Here is a 19,716-nt window from a genome sequence, read left to right as displayed (position 1 = left end):
TTCATGGCGTGTTCATGATGATCTATGTGGAAGTGATCACTTTCCAATAGTACTTGAACATTTTTTTAATTCTGCCCAACAGAGAGTACCACGTTGGAAACTTGACAAGGCGGACTGGTCCTTGTTTGAGAATCTCTGTCGAACGGAACTTCAGTCAAAGATGTTTGAGACTGTGCAAGATCCAATTTTAACTTTTAATACAGTTCTAACGTCAATTGCTGACAGAACTATTCCTAAGACCTCGGCAAATCCAAAACATCCCAGTAAACCATGGTTTGATGACGCATGTGATCAAGCCATAGGTGACCGTAAAAAATCTGAAAGACGGTTCAATCAACAACCAACGACGGAAAACTTGAGTAATTTCCGTATTTTTCGCGCTAAGGCACGGCGGACTTGTAGGCAAGCCCGACGAACATCCTGGAAAAAATTTGTCTCGGGGATTACATCTCGCACTCCGATGACAAAAGTTTGGAATATGGTAAATAAAATAAAAGGTAAAAATTCTAAAGCCACTGTAAAACATTTGAAAGACGGCAATAATTTATTAACATCTGAAAAGGATATTGCCAACAAACTTGGTGAAACTTTTGCAAAGTCTTCTTCTTGTAACAACTACAGGGAAGACTTTAAAAAAGTTAAAAAACAAAAGGAAAAAATTAAATTAAACTTTAAATCAAAAAATGGTGAAAATTATAATAAACTATTTTCTCTTGAAGAACTTAAAACATCTCTGTCAAAAGCCCATGATACAGCTTGTGGGCCTGATAATATTCACTACCAACTCTTAAAACACTTGCCAGATTCCTCGCTAGAAGCTCTCTTGCAGCTCATGAATAACATCTGGGAATCTGGTGATTTACCATCAATCTGGAAGCTTGCAACCGTCGTGCCTATTCCAAAACCAAGTAAAGATCATACGGATCCTATTAATTATCGACCAATTGCTCTTACCAGTTGTGTCTGTAAAACACTCGAACGGATGGTCAATGATCGCCTTGTTTGGTTCCTGGAATCCAATGGGCTATTAGCCAATATTCAGTGTGGATTCCGACAGGGTCGCAGTACTCTTGATCATCTTGTTCGATTCGAATCATTTGTCCGTAATGGTTTTGCGAAAAATGAGCATGTGGTGTCGGTCTTTTTCGACCTTGAGAAGGCCTATGATACTGCATGGAAATATGGTATTTTAAAAGATCTATTTGATATGGGGTTGAAAGGCAATATGCCTAATTTTATTTCTAATTTTCTCTCTAACAGACAATTTAATGTTAGAGTTAATTCGACCATGTCTGATCTTTATGATCAAGAGATGGGTGTCCCTCAGGGCAGTATTTTATCTGTTACATTATTTAGTCTTAAAATCAACAGCCTTGTTGAAGTTTTAAAAAGTAATATTGAAGGTTCATTGTACGTTGATGATTTTTTAATATGTTACAGAGGCAAAAATATGAATAACATTGAAAGACAATTACAATTATGTCTTGGAAGAATTGAAAAATGGGCCTCGGAAAATGGTTTTAAATTTTCCACTTCAAAAACGGTCGGGATGCATTTTTGTAACAAAAGAAAATTGCATCTTGATCCAGAACTAACTTTGTACGGCAACCCAATTAAAATGGTTGATGAAACCAAATTTCTTGGGTTAATTTTCGATAAAAAGTTAACCTTTCTACCCCATATCAAAATGTTAAAAGCGAGATGTTTAAAAGCTTTAGATATTTTAAAAGTTGTCGGCAGCACTGACTGGGGTGCTGATCGCAACATTTTACTCAATTTATATAGATCTCTTGTTAGATCTAAACTAGATTATGGCTCTATAGTGTATGGCTCTGCAAGGAAGTCCTACATACAGATTCTCGATGCTGTGCATCACCAAGGTTTGCGTCTCTGTCTTGGCGCATTTAAAACCTCACCAGTTGAGAGTCTGTATGTAGAGGCTGATGAGCACTCACTCACTGACAGACGTTTGAAGCTTGGACTTCAATATGCTGTCAAACTAAAAGCCCATTCAGATAATCCTGCCTACAGCTGTGTTTTTAATCCGATTTATGAAGATATTTTTGCAAAACATGAACATAAAATTCCTCCGTTAGGTTTACGTTTAAAACCACATTTAGCTTCTTTTGATTTAAAATCTGTTGCTCAAGTTCAAACTTGCAAATGTCCTCCATGGGAACTTCCCAAACCAAAAATGATATTTGATCTCCGTGAACACAATAAAAATAAAACAAATCCTCTTTTAATTCAGCAACACTATGCTGAAATTAAAGCCGATTATCTCGATTTTTCAACTGTCTATACTGATGGATCAAAAGATGGTGATAGAGTTGCATCTGCTGCTGTCTTCAGGGACAGAGCTGCAACCCTCCGTTTGCCATCTGATGCATCCATCTTTACTGCTGAAGCAGAAGCAATAATTTTGGCTTTGAAATTTATTGCTTCTTCAGATAAATCCAAATTTATTATATGTTCGGATTCACTTTCATGCTTACAAGCTATACGAAATACTAAAATTAAAAACCCAACAATCCTGAAAATTTTATATGTAATGAGGAATTTAAAAATTCTTCTGAAAGAAATAATATTTCTATGGGTTCCGAGTCATGTTGGAATCCTTGGAAACACAGCTGTAGACCTTGAGGCAAAGAATGCCCTGGGTGACCCTCTATCTAACTGTGATATACCATATACTGATTTTAAATCTAATATTAGAGAATATGTTTTTAATATATTGAAAAATAAATGGAGTAAAAAAGACGATAATAAATTGCATGAAATTAAACCTAATTTAGGCAAACCTTTTGATAATATTATGTGCAGAAAAGATCAGTGTGTTATTACTAGATGTCGTATTGGTCATACTAAAATAACACACGAGTATCTTTTAAAAAATGAAGATGAACCACAATGTGTTCCTTGCAACTGCAAGTATACTATTAAACATGTTTTAATTAATTGTATTGACTTTGCTGATATTCGTAAGAAGCATTTCAATGTCAATAATATGTATGATTTATTTAATAATGTTTCATTTACAAATATTGTTGCTTTTTTAAAAGAAATTGGAATTTATTATAAAATATAAAAATGTTATTATATTTAAATCGATTTTAATTTTTATCACGTTATTTTACTGTTGATTTTTATTTGTATATAATCAATTTGCTTTAGTCAAGAATTTTAGTGTATTGAAGGACCTTTTGTCTTATTTTAAAAATATGCTTTAAATTGTTAAAATATTCGAATTAGCTCTCGCCGCGATATAGCCTTTTTGTGCTAATGCGGCGTAAAGCAACCAACAATCAATCAATCAATTATTTGGTTTACTTAACGGTTTTCCGTTGAAAATTATAAAATATGGGTTTAAGAAAACAATCTTGAATAAAATAAGTTGAATGATCCTTTATTGTACCTCAGAGCTATTCCGAAGTTTATCGAAGCGGAATGTGGATCATCTCGAGGTTTCATGAGGTGTTAATGTAACATGTCATCAATCTTTCGAATTTGTTTTAAAATTTTGGAATTTTTACACACATCGGACATTTTTTTTTTTTTTTTTTTTTTTTTTTTTTTATCATCGTTTGACCCCCAAGGGTGATAGGGGTATAGAAATATGGTCACTTGGTCTTCTCCCGACCGGCAGGAAAACGCTTGCCGAAGTGGGGCGTCCGTTTGGCTGTGCGGGATGTATCAAGTTCGCAGTCACGTCCGGTCAGATTGGAGATCTTAAATCCGATGCCTCGTGTAAAGAGAGTGCCACGCTCTTTGCACGTTAAGAACCCTTTCAGCAACTCTTTGATGGGTCCGTAGGTGGCCTGATGCAAGGCAAAATTTCTGTCCCTATCCATATACCCTCCTTTTCCGGTGACAGTCCAAATTTCTCCGACCATAATTCCTGAATGGCCTCTATTGTATCAACCTACCTATTGTATTTATTGTGAACTTGTTCTCGTCCTGAATATGCATGAAATATTTGCCACTGGACGTTAAGCAACCAGTAATCAATCAATCAATCATTATCATCGTTTGAATAAATCTTGTGATTTCGAATAAAATCTTGGAAAAATAAATTTTCTTTCCAACAGGTAGGGGTACAGTATGACTATATGAAACAGTAGCTGGAAGGGGGGTAACAATTGATAAAAATTAAGATACCATTCATATTTGAATAAAGAAAGATTTATAATAAGTCTTACACCTGATCTGACATCCTGACGTTGTAATCCCGTGCTCCTGCTCTACTCTTAGCCTAGTGAATGGGGAAGAGCAGGTCACGTGACTGGTTTGGGGGGGGGGGGGGGGGGGGTGTAATCTCAACACACTGCACCCCTTTTCCACATCTTAAAACTGATCGTGATACCCTCATACATGTTAGGGATCCTCTGGAGCAATCGGTTTGCCTGGTAAGATTTATACAAAGTGATATGATAGCGGAGCAAATTAAAACTTTTACACTAGTAGATCTCGTGTGGACAAAATGCACTTCTGGCGTATTAAAATTTTGAACTTGTTGCCTTTTGTTGGCTGTTGTTCGTGTGTTTCTTTGTAAATTGTGTTCTCCAATTTATTTATATTGTAGTCCTGTGGTGTTGAGTTGTCATTTTAATGTTATATTTCACATGGCTATAAAAGAGGGAGGTTGGGCATGCCACAAAACCAGGTTCAACCCACCATGTTTTTGAGTGTCTGATGCTTGGTCCGTTTCTGTGTGTGTTACATTGTAGTGTTGTGTCGTTGTTCTCCTCTTATATTTAATGTGTTTCCCTCAGTTTTAGATTGTTACCTCGATTTGTTTTTTTGTCCAAGGATTTATTAGTTTGAACAGCGGTATACTACTGTTGCCTTTATTTCAAACGGCCATTTTCTATATTTTCTGTAAAATGTTAGGCGGGGTCAGTTTCGCGTCGGCAATAGGTTATAACGTAAAGACATGAGACATGTTGGGTTTTTTTTTTGCAATATATATTTATATTTTATATATGATATGAATTTTAAAATAAAATAAGAAAATAGGATTTGATTATAGAATAAAACATTCAAGTCTTTTCAGACTCCTTTTGTACACTGATAAACCGGGCGTAGCTTTATACGACCGCAGAGGTCGAACCCTGAACAGTTGGGGCAAGTATGGACAAAACATTCAAGCATGATACAGCTCTGAATTTGGATTGTGATCAAATTTTTGACATTACATGGTTTTTTTTTACACAAAACAAATGCCAAGATTTTACAAATCAATTAAAGATTTCTTCTTCAAACTTTTTAAATCTAAAATTAAATAGTTGACACAGCATAGGTTTCTGACACAGAATGAATGTGGTCTAATGAACTTAAAAGGTTTTTTTTGCCTTTGAGCAAATCACTATGCTGTTGAATATTAATCCTCTCAAAAAAATGTTTGAAGAAATTTTCTTTTTATTTATGAAATCTGAAATGAGAAAAATTTACCCCCCCCCCTTTTTTTTCACATCCCCGTTTCCCTTTTTCAAAACTGATATCAATTCAAATTTCTAATAGAGTTTGCAACAATAACTACTCATTTAAATACATCATAAAATATTAAGATGTAAAAAAACTGCTTGTTATCACTGAATGGTAAAGATTATTTAAATTTATCAGTTGGTAGTAAAAAGTGTATATACATTGTATATTGTATATAACAAAGATTTAAGTTGATTCTGGACAAAGAAAGATAACTCCAATTAAAAAAAATTCTTGCTATTGCACAAATATGATATTTCTTGCTTACTATTCTGGACAAAGAAAGATAACTCTAATTAAAAAAAAAATTTGCTATTTCACAATATTGTGCAATTAGATATTTCTTGCCATTGCACAATACTGTGCAATTGAAAAGACTTGCTATTGCACAATACTTAATATAATAATTTTAGATCCTGATTTGGACCAACTTGAAAACTGGGCCCATAATCAAAAATCTACGTACATGTTTAGATTCAGCATATCAAAGAGGCCCAAGAATTCAATTTTTGTTAAAATCAAACTTAGTTTAATTTTGGACCCTTTGGACTTTAATGTAGAATTTGAAATTTGAAAACAGGACCAAAAATGAAGAATCTACATACACAGTTAGATTTGGCATATCAAAGAACCCCAAGGATTCAATTTTTGATGAAATCAAACAAAGTTTAATTTTGGACCCTTTGGACCTTAATGTAGACCAATTTGAAAACTGGACCAAAAAAACTTCAATAATCAAGAATCTAAGTACATTTTTAGATTCAACATATCAAAGAACCCAACCGATTCATTTTTTGTCAAAATCAAACTAATAGTTATCAAAAGTACCAGGATTATAATTTTATACGCCAGACGCGCGTTTCGTCTACATAAGACTCATCAGTGACGCTCATATCAAAATAGTTAAAAAAGCCAAATAAATACAAAGTTGAAGAGCATTCAGGACCTAAAATTCCAAAAAGTTGTGCCAAATACGGCTAAGGTAATCTACTCCTGGGGTAAGAAAATCCTTAGTTTTTCGAAAAATTCAAAGTTTTTTAAACAGAAAATTTATAAAAATGACCATATAATTGATATTCATGTCAACACCGAAGTGCTGACTACTGGGCTGGTGATACCCTCGGGGACGAAACGTCCACCAGCAGTGGCATCGACCCAGTGGTGTAAATAGTTATCAAAAGTACCAGGATTATAATTTTATACGCCAGACGCGCGTTTCGTCTACATAAGACTCATCAGTGACGCTCATATCAAAATAGTTAGGAATAAGGGGCCAATAATTTTGGACCCTTTGGACCTTAATGTAGACCAATTTGAAAACGGGACCAAAAGTTGAGAATCTACATATACAGTTAGATTCGGCATATCAAAGAACCCCAATTATTCAATTTTGGGCCCCTTTTTTCCTAAACTGTTGGGACCAAAACTCCTAAAATCAATACCAACCTTCCTTTTATGGTCATAAGCCTTGTGTTTAAATTTCATAGATTTGTATTTACTTATACTAACATTATAGTGCGAAAACCAAGAAAAATGCTTATTTGGGTCCCTTTTTGGCCCCTAATTCCTAATCTGTTGGGTCCTAAACTCCCAAAATAAATACCAACCTTCCTTTTGTGGTCATAAACATTGTGTTTAAATTTCATAGATTTCCATTTACTTAACCTAAGGTTATTGTGCAAAAACCAAGAAAAATGCTTATTTGGGCCCTTTATTGGCCCCTTATTCCTAAACTATTGAAACCAAAACTCCCAAAATCAATCCCAATCTTTCTTTTGTGGTCATAAACCTTGTGTCAAAATTTCATAGATTTCTATTAACTTAAACTAAAGTTATGGTGCGAAAACCAAGAAAATGCTTATTTGGGCCCTTTTTGGCCCCTTATTCCTAAAATGTTGGGACCAAAACTCCCAAAATCAATACCAACCTTCCTTTTATGGTCATAAACCTTGTGTTAAAATTTCATAGATTTCTATTCACTTTTACTAAAGTTAGAGTGCGAAAACTAAAAGTATTCGGACGCCGGACGACGACGACGACGACGACGCAGACGCCAACGTTATAGCAATATACGACGAAAATTTTTTCAAAATTTGCGGTCGTATAAAAATCACCCTGAATGTCCCAGGTTACGTACTATAATAGGATCGCCATAATCATAACAAAAAAACATATTTTGATGCATCTGCTAAAGATTCATTTTCGAGTCGATATAAAATCATGAAGTTCCATAAGAGATTTCTTATAAAACGATATTCCCCAGATCAACCAACCTAGTTGAACGTATTAAAGCATAATGGATGGCAGGTTATAGTGCAATCATATTTTGATCGTTAAATACATATATTTGGTTAAAATATATGTCATTAAGAAATTTAACTCAATATGTATTTCGAATCTTCAAATATTCACTTAGTACATTCTGCTTGCCCTTATTGACACCAAACATTTGCCTGTACCAATCAGGAATATGACTTGTTTTCCATTCTTTTGGATGTTTGGCGGCTTTTATTTTATTATCTGCTTAAGGGTTTAGCTACACTTCGTATGTTGTGTCGACTTTATATTATTTGTTTGTGCAATTCTCTGTGATGAGTGTGTCTGTTCCTCATTTCTGTCACGCAGTGTTCTCATTTCAGCGATATTGTTTAACATCGTCACAAAGCTTGAGGTTTGGTTAGCCATTAAACAAGGTTCAACCCACTATTTTTTTCATTAAATGTGCTTTGAAAATATAAGGAAATCAAGTAATGATACCTGAAGGTAGAAGATTTTTTTCATTTTCGATTGATAAATTATGAATCCCCCAGAATTACTTACCAATTAAGACTTATTACTGGGTGTGTTTTAACATAACTGCGCAGCACGACGGGTGTCACATGTGGAGCAATCTGCTACCCTTTCGAAGTTATGTTTATATATTGTTCAAGACCATGAACACCATATAGTTAGCAAAGATAACACTTATTTTGTGGTTAACTGTTCAAGCATTCACGACCTCCTTCAGAGTATCTCAGAATATCATCAATCTTTATTTCTACATACACAATACATTTTGTCTCAGTTTCTCTGGTTTTGTGAAGTGTATCATATATATGCAAAATCTTCTCTTCCACATTCCAATCTATAAAAGTAAAATATAAGCAAAATATTTATTCATGACCTACAAAAAAAAATAATACTTAAGAGTAAAATATGTTTTCGAGAGGGCACAATCTGTGAGAAACAATACATATTTGTTATTATCACACACAATGCAAAAACAATATTTCTAACAATCATATGATTAGATACATTATATTATCACTCTGTATCATCGCGACCGGATATTGGGTACTAAGGAGGCGGAGAGAAATAGAAAAGAAAGTAAACACGTTAAGAATTCATTTAATTTAAAGCATTTCCACTCATTGGATGAGGGTGCCGCTTTATAAATCGTTTTCTTATACATAATTCTTTATACTCCAAAACTTGCCACTTAGTACCAGAAAATTTCGATGTCGACCGTCCTCTGTCGCCCTATTATCAAGGTATTGAACTGTTTTTCATTATTTTTCCAAACACCTTTTTAGATTATTATAGTATGGCATCATATTTACTGAAATTTCTTGTCAAAAGATGTTTTTTAAAGAAAATTATGTGCTCAATGTATATGTTAGCTGCCTTGAAAATAATACATGATTTGGAGGACTTTCAAGATTTAAAAAAATTGGAAGTTGAAGTTGCCAAAATTTCAGGATAAAAAGGATGATGTTGTGTACTAAATCATTCTTTATCTTTCATGTATCTTTTATAAAAGTGTCTCTTCATACTAGTTATTTCATCATTATCTAAAAACTCATTTTTGTGATATTTATAAATACTTCATAATGGCTGAAGCAGACGTCAATGATAATTATGGAAGATAGAGAAATACTTCGTCTAGATGATGATTTGAGAGAAACATTTCCACAAAATGGCATGCATTGTGATGTAACCGGGTGTAATACCGTATTTTCCCGGAACTACTCACGTTACATAAAACATTGGAAACTTGTACATTTAGAAAATATTCCTATGTATAAATGTACTATGTGCAACAGAAAATTTAAATACAGATGTGAACTAGGCCGACATTATAGAACGAGCCACCTTTTAGAGAAAGATATTGCGGCAGAACGTACTGCAACAGTTTACTCTATTTCTTGTACTAATAAGAGATTTATAAATCCTAAGGGAAAACTTCATAGAACGAAATTTTTATAATGTTTAATATTGTATTTTACCTTTTTCAGCATGTCTGAAAAGTCAGTAGCCAAATTTGTTATACCTTCCGAGGGAGTATTGGCCGGATGAATGATTGTCCTGTGAGGTAAAGGGGTGTAAAAAACCCTGTTATCAAGAGGTTAGGAATGTATTGTAAACACTGGCTCCGTTTTCATGCCAAGACAACCTCAATAATTATATGCCGTCTCTGTCAGAGGAAGTTAGGAAGAAGATGTTACCTTCTTCAGCATTTGAGGGACCATCATAAGCTTAGTATTAAAGACCGCACAGAAGAAGTGATGAACACCATCCCTCAGCTGGTAGATAATATGAATTATATTGACCCCGGCAAGATAATCAAACGAGTTATAAGACCAAAGGTAAACGTACAAGCAAGAGAAGCAGCTAAGAAGGAAAGACGCATTCTTAGTGAGCAAATGAATAAGAAGGAATTATTTCCGAATGTTACATGGAGCTGTAATCGTTCCCAGAGACCATGAAGCATATGATTTCCAGATGCCGAATATGAAGGAAGGGCAGGTATTGCAGTTAAAAAAGAAACCCGGATGGTGAAAGTCATTTAGGACTGTTATTGTTTTGGTTATTTTGCAATTGATTTGGACTTTATAAAAAACAAATATATAGATATAAGGGAAGTTGTTAATTACATGCAACTATTAAATTTCAGATGTTTAAATATTAGCTAAATTGTTGAAAATTAGATATATATGTTAGTCAATAATAATGTATATTTTTCATATAAATTGATTCTTAGGGGGGGATGTAACAATGTCGCTATAAGATAAAGATTAATTATCTCCCTTGTGCTTATTTAATTATTTTGTTATAAGTTTAATATTGTTAAGTAAATTAAAGTTATAATATATGATCTTTATAAGTTATCACTTTTTATAAATCTTGGAAAAATTCCGAGTAAAAATAAATATTTTTGAAGGAAAAATTACATGTAACCTTAGTATCGTAAATAATCAATTTATACATATCATCTAAGTTCAAATATTGGTTTGTCTTCAGACCAGTAGCTAATATAAGGCTCACAATTATACAGTATTCATTTATTACTGACACTAGGTATGTCTAGGTAATAGACCTAAGATGTAGAAAAGTTAATTCTATAATTTTGAAAGTCCTTTCCTTAATAGTACCACAGCGTGTTCTTTTACAGTCTTTAACAATTAGACTAAATTAAAGTATTTAATACAGTTCTAAATATAAACCAAAAGTTATAAATAATAGGTCAAAACAAAAAACGGGTTAAAAAACTTTAGGTCCACTCGAATACTCAATTTATCTTGAAATATAATTGTTATACTACTCAGAATATTATTTTACTATTGTTAAACTTATAAACTGTTGAAATTAATTTACCTTTTAGACAATTTTACACTTGTTGATATTGTATAATGTTTTTGTTGCTTTACATCATGTTTATTTTTTTCTTATTGCCATAGCTCAGTTCCCTGAGAAGAACTATAAGAACAGAGATAGTCCAATGATCTCACTCGTCAACACATTATATATATATATCAGTATATTTGGTGTATAGAGTCAGATATCTCAAGTTATTAACACGACATAAACAACTAACTAGAGGGGACGGAAGAATCCAAGCCCGACCCTCCTGTTACAATTATATACACTTGTAATGTAACTGCAGTTTCCGTGTTCTTAGTGTTTCTCTGACCTTGTCGTTTAGTAGTGCTGCCATCTATTTTGATATGGAGTTTGTTCTTACAAATATCACTAAACATCTATTAACTCTATTTGCAAAATTTTTGAGGATGTGAAAACAATGATTATATTTACTTTATAGATGAAAGATGGGATATGAGTGACAGTGTACGAAATAGTCCTTGTTATGTCATCTTATCTCTATATGGGGTATACTTAATTTCTCATTCTTCGCATAATTGGAAAAGATTTGAGTGACTGTACTTCCAATTCCCCAGTCAACCTTCGGAAGTTTAGATTGAGGACATCAACATACCAGTACTTGTGCACAATTCACTACACTAATAACAGGCTGATCTTGTGAACAATTTTTTTTGAAAATTAATAGTGGTCGACCAATCTTTGCACTTACTTGGTCTAGTTTCATGTTCATGTACGCACTAATAAATTCAAATTCAAATATGTTATTGCTAATCAAAGCGCCCACAAGGAGCAGAACAATCAACATTAATTACATACACATGATTACAAGTGATTCAATATGATTAAGACACAATGTTATAAAAAGAAAAGAAAAAAAAACAAAACAAAACCAAAAAATATTTATAAAGACAAGTACAAGAATACAACAAGCACAGTGTTTAATAATATAAGGGGGGGGGGGGGGGGTCACTGGGCATTTCTGTATCTATATATTATTTAAGGAAACTTTCCTATATGAGGATAAATTTTCCAATAATTCTCCTAGTTTCTGGAGTATGAAAGTATCTTCAGAGGACATTAGCCAAATAAACTGTGATTTAATATCTAAACCACTAAAATTTTTAAACAGTTGTTTTATTTCATTTAAAAAGTTGAAACGAATATTTGAAAGTTTGTGGCACTGAAGAAGAAAATGAATTTCATCCTAAACCTCAGTACCACACAATTTACAGATACGTTCTGACACTGTCAGATTTTTGTACCTTCCCCTCTCAATCTCTAAATCGTGTGCACTGATACGGAATTTTGTTAAATAATGTCTATATCTAAAATTTTCCTGCAAAAGGTAATTTTCGAAGCGAAATCTGCTTTTAAACTCACCCTTTTCAATACCTTAGCTTCAGTCGAAATATCGGTTTTAGAATTTGGAATCTTGAATAACATACATTTTATAGTTGACACAAATTTGAAAAGGAATCACAAATATTGGTAACGCAAGATAGTTTATTGCGTCTTCTCTGGACACGGATAAGATGGGAACCAATATGAACAGGAATATAGCCAGCATTTTATGAATTTTCTGTTACACTAAATACAATAAGAAAGAGGCCATTTGGGGTTGAAGGTGTGAGAATTTGTAACGTTCACTTTAAAATGAGGGTTCTAGTATATTGGATAGGGGCCGAAATTTTGTTTAAAAACGGGTCACCTACGGACCCCAATTGTTTAACCATCTCTGTGCCATGGGCCACTTTTGTGCCATCTTTTTCGTACTACGTTAAGTACTAAAGTGCCACTTTTGGGCCATTGTTTTATTTTTTCTCTGATGCTGAAAATGTTTTGAGACGTAACGTCATTGTTATGGCTCCTATAAAATACACAAAGCGCGCAAAATTCTTTATTTTATTTTAAAATTAAGTAAGGTGCGTGTAAATCATAATTTATTACTATATACGCATTTGATGAATAGTGTCCTTAAAATAGTATATTTTTATAATAAATTCATCACTCCTAAACTTATTTTTTTCGTTCCAAAGTGAAGATTAAGAGATTTTTTGACAGCTACCTTTGAATTTTTCGGGTCACATCTATCTCTGAATTGGTAGGTTACACTCACATGCATATTGACGATGATATTTGAATATATACCTGGTGTTGTACTAGCGGAAAAGCAAATACCAATTTTCAAGTTCTGGTTTAACCAGTCCAGATCACTTTTATTTAAAATGTGCCTTTACACATATCTTTTTAAAACTTAAAAACTTATCTGATACATGCAACGTCGGGAACACATAAAGCAGTGCCTGCTCCTGTTCTGTGTGTTCTTTTAAGTAAAGATAATGTTACTCAATCTTCAGTTCTATACACATTTTGTAGACTCATAGTTTGACTTTTTATATCCTGTTTTAAATATTTTTTGTAATGATATTACCAGTCAATTTTTGTTTTTTTCTGCCATCCTGTAAATTGTTTATTTAGTTATTGCCATTAAATAGACAAGGCAAAACTAAAGCGTTCACAATATTATAATATTTAAGAGAAAATATGAAACGAATAATTTATTCTTCAATACACACATGATTATTCATACAATCTTTCTGTAAGAATTTGGAACAGTTTCTGAACACCGTTTTTTGTTCGATGACGACCACCAAATCCGTCTCTATACGAACACATGGATCAATCCTTATACTTGGCAATTTTCCGCAAGCGAGTTATCTTAGGTTAACTTGTGCATCCATTTCACGAGATAGCAGATAATCGCATGAAAGATCTTCTATAAGTGATTGTACAAACTGTTGTCAACTCTTGACTGGTTGATCAGACGTGTAATACAAGATATATGCGTCAATTAATTTGAAGTGGTACCTTGCAAGAAATTAAATGCAACTTTCTTCCATACCTTAAAAGTTTTCCTATTGTCTTTATAATGCGTTACCATCATGTCTGCCAGATCAACCCCGCCCATGTTTTTATTATAGAATTGAAGTATTTGTGGTTTATTGTCATTATTTTGGGTAGCCTTTTCAACGGGGTCAAAATTCTTAATTCGTAACTTGTCAATTCGTTACTTGTAACAGTGTAATTTCTAAATTGTCAATTCGTAAATTGTTAATTTGTTACTTGTTACTGTGTAATTCATAATGCTTTATTCGTAAATTGTCAATTTGTTACTTGTTACTGTGTAATTCATAATGCTTTATTCGTAAATTGTCAATTTGTAACTTGCACCTTTGTAGTTTCAACATTCTTAATCGGTAAATTATCAGTGTGTTTGTAACTGTGCAATTTCATAATGCTTCATTCGTAAATGGTCGATTTGTAACTTGTATATTTGTTTCAAAACTCAACATTCTTCATTTGATAATTGTCAATATGTAACTTGTAGATTTCAAAATTCTTTATTGGTAAATTGTCTTTTTGTATATAGATGTCATTTTAATACCAAGTCTTGCTGAAAAGTTTGCAGAAACATATTGTTGAAAAGCAACACCAACAACGATGAAAGCATGGAAACGAAATGGAATAATATGTAGTTCTAATAAGAAGAAAGCAAACCAGTGTAGAGAGGAAATTATCGAATATGTAAAGGAAAGTTAACTAAATAAAAGAAAATATTTTACAGCGAATAAAATATCCAGGGAATAAATAGTGATAGCTATTTGGCAGTGAAAATATAAAGTGTTGAATTTGCTTCTTTATTTAGTAAAGTTGGGTTAATTGATTTGAATAGTGTATAGTATTATTAATTCATTTCGCAATGTTGGTGTATTCTGTTATTGTCGTATTAAAATAATTATAGAATGTATTTCATTTTGCTACATAGTGATCAATTTGACAGATAGTGCAAATTGGTAGTGGCATTGGCTTGTTTTGTTCCATTGTACTGTGCAGATTGACGGTGCCATTTCAATTGTATTTCTTTCATTGTGCTGTACAAAGATATATTTCAAAAGTGTGTGTTTTAACTAAATTCTACCTGGCTGTGGTATAAATCAACTGTTTTATAGTGCGCTTGCAAGTGTTTCTTGTGTCATAGTTATACATATGTGTTTTGGTTATCATTGTTAAATAATGGGGTGACTAGCAAATACTGTAAACCAACTTAATTTCGCGAGTAGAAAAATAGCGCGAATATGTCAATCTTTGATTTTCCTTAAAAAAAACTTCATCAAGTAAACCAGATAATCGCGAAATTTAATAGCCGCGAGGTGGTCAATAAAGGGTAAAACGCGAAATAAAGTAACCGCGAATATAAGTTGGTTTACAGTAACGATTCTGATTGATTTTTCGGGATATACTTTGGAAACTTGGAATTTGTTTATTTCGGTACTTAACCTTTTGATCACTCAGGTTTACACGTTACAATATTGTTTTCTTTCTTATTGAAACGAAAAATTAGCGATATTTCCATTTGTAAAGGTTAATACCTCTCGAACGGTAAAAGTGACGCTTTCAAAATTTAAACTCGATTTGTGTTTTGTGGTAAGAAGCATTATGTATACGTTTCCTAACATTTGATCGAGTCCAACAAAAGTTAGATATGGAAAACAATTTTGGTACGTACTTGCGTATGACAGGACGTACGGACGGACAAGGGTTGAACAAATGCTCCTTGCGCTACGGCGGGTGCAATAAAAAAAAGGTTTACGTAAAACAAATACAACAGACATGAACCAATCGCAACGACAATCATTTATCTACAGGCTTATCAAGAAAATCAATAATTACGCCAATATAACAAAGATGTAATTAAAGTGCCATATCTGTCTAAATGTTGAAATAGTTTTTTTATGATTTTATCTCTTTCAAATAAATTTCGTAATCGATTGCAAAAACATGATTTCAAAATTCAGCATATTAAAAAAGATATCCACACAGGTGAATTTTGTATTAGTATTCACACCTAAGGCGATTTTATCGATCGGCAATTTCCGGAGAAAAAACGAAGTCTAACGTCACATTGTCAACACATGTACTTCCGATATTGCAAGACTATAACCAAACGAGAATATATACGATCGATTTCATCTACGACAATGCGGAGAGGAGATCGCGGAGGTTCAAGTAGAGGCAGTGGGACGAAATGTGTGGGAACACAAATGCGGATGAATTTGATAACACTAAAGAAGTCTTTTCTGCTGCTCTAAGCTACTTTTTTAATATGAGGAGAGACTTCACATTTTGATGTTCTGAACTCTTGCATCTTTTTTTTTTTTTATCGACCCTTTCCTTGCACTGTGACCCGTGAGCCTCTTGTTATTATTAGGCAGTGCTTCAGTTGCCATACTTTTTATCATGTTTTGAATTGATTTTGTACCGAGCCTTTGACCTTTATACCACATTAATTTTTAGCCATACTTATTACCTTGAAATGTTGTTGATTGTTTGTAAAATTGGGAATCATCTTTTTCCATTGTTTCTGATAAAAAAAAAAAAAGTTTGAATGCAAATACTGGACATCAAGAGTTTTTGTAATGTTCTGTTACCCCCCGTATACCAAAGTGGTAGTTGTTTGTTATATATACTGTAGTCATTAGAGAGCGCGGAGTTGTTGCACCTATTACATTTTGAGAGAAGAACTTATTTGCGTCATCATCTGTTAATGGGCCAGCAGCATTTGGTTTATTTCAAAATCCAAGAGACTTTTTGTTTTTTAAATTTTGCACTCAAAAAATGTGGTGTTTTTTTTAAATTCATCATCCGTCATGATTTTGCATTGGTATTTGCTGTCTTTAAGATACCGACTGGTACTTTGTTGGATGGATTTCAACGATGTTGGTTCGTGCTCCATTGTGCTATTGGTTTGTCTTTCTTTTGTGGCACTCATAAAAAAGTAACATAAAAAGCGGTCCAATTCATGCGGAGGGATTTCATCAATTTTTTTTTTGTATCATTATGTTTAGTTTTCAAATATGATTGAAAGGTGGTGAGATGTATTTTTGCTTTTTTGTTCCTTTATTAATTATTCTCATTCAGCGTCTGTCACATCTCTGAATCTTTCATGGTCTGTGGATGTAGTGTTTTTTGTTAACATATTTTAGCTGCGATACTAATTTTGAGAAAAATACACTTAAAACTGAGAGCCATGACTATTTCTAGATGCGTCAATTTCGGAACATAATAAACTATCGATTCTGTTGGAACAATTGCCCTTTTTCGATACAAGTTTACAAAATAGGGGTGATGAAGTTTTATTATCATAATGCAATCCACTGATAACACTTGTCTCAGTTGGCAATATGGAGCCCCATAAATTTATTGTGTCGACACCAAGAACATGAGGAAAATCCATAACTTTAAATAGGTAGTAATCACTAACAGGGTCATCTGTGTAAACAGTTTATATAATTCTCTTTTAATTTCGGAGTTCGTGTCTTCATTGCTTTCACTACTGCCGGGGTTTCTTTAATCATTTTACGTTCGTAAAACATTCCATGTCCAACGAGTCAAAAGTAAAATCACAAAAGTAATGAACTAACAGCAAAATCAATTCGGAAAGTCCATAATCACATGGCAAAATCAAATAACAAAACGCATCAAAATCGAATGGACAAGAACCGTCATATTTCTGACTTGGTACAGGCATGTTAGCACTGCTGATTGTGTCCTATATAAATTCCAACGCCATCGTGTTTTTTTAACCTGGAGTTTTTGGAAGAATTCTTTTCTTGATTGTAATACATATAATCTCAAATCTGTCTTTATAAAAAAAAATTAAAACCTTCTAAGGCTGGTTCTTTCCCCAATCCATTCTTAATCTAGGTAATCTGTGTAAGTGTTTTCTGAGTCGGCGCTTCTTACCACTTGAACATCAGACGCATTGTTTACTATGGCTGACAGGATTATGAGACAGTGTCACATACCGTGTGCATTAGAGGTTTTAAATAAAAGACAAGGTACAGGTAAAACAAGAAAGTTGATATCTTTTTCTGTATGTGTCAAATGTAAGTGTTGTGGTTCTGTTGTGTCGTAGTTCTCTTATATTTGAGGCGTTTCAGTGTGTAACACGGATGTTTTTTTTTTTAGCTCAATCGATTGATGAATTTCGACCAGCAGCATACTACAGTTGCAGTGTTTTGGTCTGAGAAATTGTTTATTAAAGCCAAATCAGACGTTCATTGTTTCAATAGAGGGATGTAATTTCAATCATCAGTTAGTTAACATAATTTGTGGATTGGTCTCTTCAATTTGTATATGTTTATGGATTTATCCTGTGATGTGGATGATTATAAGATCACTTGAAAAAGCAAAGGACTTTATTTTGAATTATTTGTTTTTTATCATCAAAAACTGTTTTTCCAAAAATCCACTGTTAAATTTGGTGTAAGAGATATAAACAACATGTAAAACTTAGTTTTTAATTTCTTAAAATATCAAAGCCAATATTCTTTATACATACAAGGCATACTCTTTACTTCATCTTATACGAAATATTGCTCTTTTTAACGAACTGCTTCAATATAAAACTGTGACCAGCTCATTTACGAAGTTGTAGAGCACAAATTGATATTAACTACATGCAGGGGAATCCAATACACCAAAGTTTTTTGGGATACAATTGCTTTTAAGCAATCTGTAGACTTTAATCATTGACTCAGGGTCATACCTTTTGGTCAATCGTTGTATTCTTTGTTCTTATTACTTGCCGTTCATAAATGATTCATACACTTATGAACTTTAAACATCCATAACTGATCATTTCAGCATTCATGCTATCCAATGAATATCATACCTTGAGTACAGATACAGGAACATGAGGTCTCTCGAAACATCATAGTGAACTTAAATAGATCCAATGTTCATAATGCAATCATCTCTGCCATCATATGGTATGTCAGCTTCACATGTTCTGTTGGAGCAAAGCTTCTTATAACCTGCAAATGATATAATACACATATACATATGTCATTCATCTAGGTCCTTCTTTAGAGTTTCTCTAATTTGATAAATTGGTGTTATTTATTCATGCTTCTATCCACACTCCTGCCTGTACTGTTACTCTAGACAGAAACAATTATCTTTGTAAGGAATCAACAGAATGTCTCTGTCAATAACAATGTATGCTTCCTTCTAAAATCTAAAGTAAATGTACATCCACTCAGTTCATGTTGGTAAATAATGCTTAAATAGTACATTGAATTGTCAATAAATCATATAAATTCAAGTTATTCTGAATATCAAATGTTGTTCAATTCAAACTGATGTTTGTGCAACCCAGTCATAATTTATTTATTCAATTGATCTTAATACTTACCAGTGATGTAAATGTCTTACATGAACAATGTATACATCTGTATCCTGATATCAGTGTACAGGCGATTGGTTCCTCTAAAAACATCTGGTAGCAGTCTGTGGCCACTAGTAGGACAGTCTGTTTCTTTATACACTGCTTTTAAGTCTGTTGTTTTCATCATTAAGTAAAGAATTTTCTATATCTTTACAAATTTGTTCTTGCATGGCACCCTCTAGTTTGAATGGATTTTTTTTATAAGAATAACATCTTAACTCATACTCATATGTTTAGTTGCAGTCCTGTAATTTGTAGTGTATTTTGTCTAGAAATTCTGGTAAGTCAAAATGTTTTTATTT

The sequence above is a fragment of the Mytilus edulis genome, chromosome 11 (genome assembly GCF_963676685.1).
Source record: "Mytilus edulis chromosome 11, xbMytEdul2.2, whole genome shotgun sequence".
Taxonomy (NCBI): Eukaryota; Metazoa; Mollusca; class Bivalvia; order Mytilida; family Mytilidae; genus Mytilus; species Mytilus edulis.
This window is presented reverse-complemented; position numbering follows the sequence as displayed.